At 47.0% G+C, this 4,704-nt stretch overlaps 1 protein-coding gene across 2 annotated transcripts in view; it reads left to right on the top strand.

Moving 5' to 3' along the window:
• The window catches only part of dnai1.2 (dynein, axonemal, intermediate chain 1, paralog 2), a 298,205-nt gene that overhangs the window by 81,718 nt on the left and 211,783 nt on the right, over positions 1-4,704 (top strand). The window lies entirely within an intron of this gene.

The following is a 4,704-nucleotide window of genomic DNA, read 5'->3' as shown; positions in this document are numbered from 1 at the left end:
GTTGGGAATGTGATAGGTGGAAAGAGGTCAAGGTGAGGGTGATAGGTCGGAGTAGGGTGGAGGCGGAGAGGTCAAGAAGAAGACTGCAGGTCAGGAGGGCGGTGCCGGGCTGGAGGGATTCGGCTGAGACAAGGTGGGGGGAGGGGGGATGAAGAAACTGGTGAAGTCCAAGTTCATCCCCTGTGGTTGGAGGGTTCCCAGTCGGAAGATAAGACGCTCCTCCTCCGACCGTCGGGTTGTTGTGGTTTGGCGGTGGATGAGTCCAATGACCTGCATATCCTCGGTGGAGTGGGAGGGGGAGTTGAAATGCTGTGCTACAGGGTAGTTGGGTTGGTTCGTGCGGGTGGCCCAGAGGTGCTCTCTGAATCGCTCCGCAAGTCGGCGGCCTGTCTCCCCAATATAGAGGAGGCCACACCGGCTGCAGCGGATGCAGTAGATGATGTGGGTGGAGGTGCAGGTGAATCTGTGGCGGATATGGAAGTTTCCTTTGGGGCCTTGGAGAGAAGTGAGGGGGGAGGTGTGGGCGCAAGTGTTGCACCTCCTGCGGTTGCAAGGGAAGGTGCCGGGAGTGGTGGTTGGGTCGGTGGGGGGTGTGGATCTGACAAGGGAGTCGCGGAGGTAGTGGTCTCTACGGAAAGCTGATAGGGGAGGGGAGGGAAATATATCCTTGGTGCTTGGGTCTGTTTGGAGGTGGCGGAAGTGACGGCGGATGATGCGCTGTACATGGAGGTTGGTGGGGTGGTAGGTGAGGACCAGTGGGGTTCTGTCCTGGTGGCGGTTGGAGGGGCGGGGTTCAAGGGCGGAGGAGCGGGAAGTGGAAGAGATGCGGTGGAGGGCATCGTCGACCACGTCGGGGGGGAAATTGCGGTCCTTGAAGAAGGAAGTGGAGGGCTTTGAGTCCTTCGTGATGGGGGATGGAGGTGTACAGGGACTGGTTGTCCATGGTGAAAATAAGGCGTTGGGGACCGGGGAAGCGAAAATCATGGAGGAGGTGGAGGGCATGGGTGGTGTCCCGAACGTAGGTGGGGAGTTCTTGGACTAAGGGGGACAGGGCCGTGTCGAGGTATGCAGAGATGAGTTCGGTGGGGCAGGAGCAGGCGGAGACAATGGGTCGGCCGGAACAGTCAGGTTTGTGGATTTTGGGCAGGAGGTAGAAATGGGCGGTGCGGGGTAGTGGGACTATGAGGTTGAAGGCGGTGGATGGGAGATCCCCTGAGGTGATGAGGTTCTGGATGGTCTGGGAGATGATGGTTTGGTGGTGGGAGGTGGGGTCATGGTCAAGGGGGCAGTAGGAGGAGGTGTCTGCGAGCTGGTGTTTAGCCTCAGCGGTGTACTACTACCACGCCTCCCTTGTCTGAAAGGTCGGTGCGGAGGTGGGGTCATGGTCTATGTCTAGTACTTCAAAGATGCAATGTTTCAGATGATGACTTATTGAAAAATAGTTTGATACTCTCTTGGTGTCATCCCAGTCAGGTGTCGTAATCAATAGATAAGTGGTATGAGCCATCTGATTTCTTTCCCAGACACACCATTGAATATGTGGTGGCTTGGGTTCTCTCACTCCATTCCTCATTCTTCTAATTTCTGCACAATCTCAGCCACTGCTGTTATGGACTAGGCCAGACTATTCAAAACATTCTTAAGTAGGCAGACTATAACTTTGCAATTTGTTTTGGTAAGTGTATAGTGAACATTACCCAGAGTAAGCTAGCTAGGTTGACTACTAGAGTTTAGAACAGACAAAAACTTATTCACAAAATTACACAATAACACACAAAGAACAGAATAATGAACCCCTACAGAACTCAGTCTATCCAAACTAGACTTAATTATGCTGTTCCGAATACACACAACAATCCCAATGAGCAAACTCCCTTGAAAGTCCAGTATAAATGGAACACATGTTTACAGGTTGAGGTTGAATGGCAGAAAGAGAGAGAGAGGGAGTTTCCACACAGCTCACTGTTGAATTCCTTACCAGTTCAGACTGAACTAAACTGCTCAGCTCAGCTAGAGAGCTGACCATTCCCATTTCTTTATACAGATCATTTTTAAAACATGACCACTTTGGCCTGAAGTCTCATCTGTTTACATATAAACAAAAGGCCTCTCAAAATCCTTTTCATCTCTTTACCAAACCAGACTGATTGGAGCCCGGCCTGGTTTATTGCCCCTCTGAGAAAATCAAGGACAGAGTATCCTTGAGGTAATAACAGTGACAGCAGGGTGCTGGAAACCAGATTCTAGATTAGAGTGCTGCTGGAAGAGCACAGCAGTTCAGGCAGCATCCGAGCAGCCAGAAACGTCGATTTTCCTGCTCCTCGGATGCAGCCTGAACTGCTGTGCTTTTCCAGCACCACCCTAATCTAGAACAGAGTATCCTTAAGCCAAAGAACAGCTTTTAGAAAAAACGGACTAGCTTTGTGACACCTCCCTCCCTTAAAACAAAAATGAACCATCAATACCAAAAGATGGCTTCACCTTTAACCCTTCAAAACCCGGTTAATAGTCTAAACACATATATACACTATACTAACTATAAACATGCAAACGAACACAAACTCATGAAAATTTAGGCCGCGGTACACCCACCACCGAACATTTCAATATCTCATTCGCGTCTCAATAACGCATCAGCAAACACGTTTTTGAGACCTACCACATACACAATTGTCAAATTAAGTGGCTGCAGCAACAAGCTCCATTTTAACATTTTTGTCCTTAAAGTTTTCTACAAATGTTATGATCAGTATATACGATTGTCTCAGATGCATTGCTGGAGAAAGTGAGGACTGCAGATGCTGGAGATCTGAGCCGAAAATGTGTTACTGGAAAAGCACAGCAGGTCAGGCAGCATCCAAGGAGCAGGAGAATCGACGTTTCGGGCATGAGCCCTTCTTTAGGCTCATGCCCGAAACGTCGATTCTCGTGCTCCTTGGATGCTGCCTGACCTGCTGCGCTTTTCCAGCAACACATTTTCGGCTCAGATGCATTGCTGGTAATATAAACGCTGAAATGTTGAATGCCAACACCAAGCTTAAAGTCTCTTTCTCCACCGATGAATATATCTGTTGATGAACTTTCAACTTCCTAGAAAAATACCCGATTGGTCTGTCTATCCCTTCATCATCCTCCTGCAGGAGCACCACACCGACACCCACATCGCTGGCATCGATAGCCACCTTGAAAGGCTTGATGTAATCTGGTGTGGCTAATACTGGGGCAGTGGTTAACACAGTTTTTAGGCTGTCAAATGCCTACTGAAACTTCTTGCCCTTTTTTAACAATTTGGTGAGTGGAGCAGCCACACTGCTAAAGTTAGGCACAAACTTTCGATAAAATCCACTCAATCCCAGGAACCGTAGTACTGTTTCTTTCATTGATGGTGTGGGAAATTCCCTAATTACTTTCATTTTTGTATCTCTTGGGGCCATTTGTCCATGTCCAATAACATGGCCCAGGAAGGTGACTTGGGCTTTGGCAAATTCACTTTTAGCTAGGTTTACCACCAAGCCTGCCTTCAGAAGTCGAACGAATAATTCTGATAAATGCTGTAAATGTTCCTTACATGAGTGACTAAAAATCATCAGGTCATCAATATACACCACACAGTTGGGTAATCTGGCAATGACCTTCTTAGTCAGTCTCTGAAATATGGCTGGAGCGTTTTTCATACCAAATGGCATGATTTTGAACTGATATAGTCTGTTTGATGTTACGAAAGCTGAAATTGCTTTTGCTCTCTCTGAAAGAGGTACTTGCCAGTAGCCTCTGAACAAGTCCAACTTAGAAATGTAAGTTGCTTGTCCCACTTTTTTGACACAGTCCTCCAACTGTGGAATTGAATATGCATCAGGCTTTGTAACAGCGTTGACTTTGCAATAATCCACACATAACCATTGGGTGCCATCTGTCTTTGGCACCATGACTATGGGTGAGCTCCAGTCACTGTAACTTACTTTGCTAGTGCCATCTTGTAGCATGCGCTGTAACTTCTTCTGAACCTGTGCCAACTTTAGAGGGCTATGTCTATGAGGATGTTGCTTAATTGGAACAACATCTCCTCTATGTACACTATGCACAATTAGGTTAGTGCTTCCCACTTTATTTCTGCATATTTCCCCATGTGATAGTAATAACTCTTTGAGGTCATTTCGATTTTCTTGTGGAAGGTAACTCAATAATTTATCCCAATTTTTGACAACTTCCTCATTGTCCAATTTGATTTGAGCAATGTCCAATTCAGAATCCTCTGCACTTGGTTCTTCCTCTGCGATGTAATCATTAACATCGTCTCCTCTTGCCTTCCTTCCCTATCAAAATACTTTTTGAGCATATTCACATGATACACTCTGTGAGATTTCTTCCTATCTGGAGTCCTTATCAAGTAGTTCACCTCACTCAATATCTTCTCAATTTGATATAGTCCATTAAACCTTGGTTTTAAAGGCTCTCCGGTTAATGGAAGTAACACCAACATCTTATCCCCAATTGCAAAATTGCAAATTCGTGATTTGTTATCCACTTCCTGTTTCATTGTATGCTGTGATACATTTAAATGCTGTCTAGCACTCATTCACTACAGTTCAGTTCAGCCTTCAACATATTATCCCCTCGTCCCCAACCCCGTACAATACCGCCCCCTGACCCCAACCCCATGCAAAACACCACTCCCCGCACCCATCACTGCCCCCAACCCCGTGC

This window comes from Chiloscyllium plagiosum, chromosome 1, assembly GCF_004010195.1.
Source record: "Chiloscyllium plagiosum isolate BGI_BamShark_2017 chromosome 1, ASM401019v2, whole genome shotgun sequence".
NCBI lineage: Eukaryota > Metazoa > Chordata > Chondrichthyes > Orectolobiformes > Hemiscylliidae > Chiloscyllium > Chiloscyllium plagiosum.
This window is presented reverse-complemented; position numbering and strand designations above follow the sequence as displayed.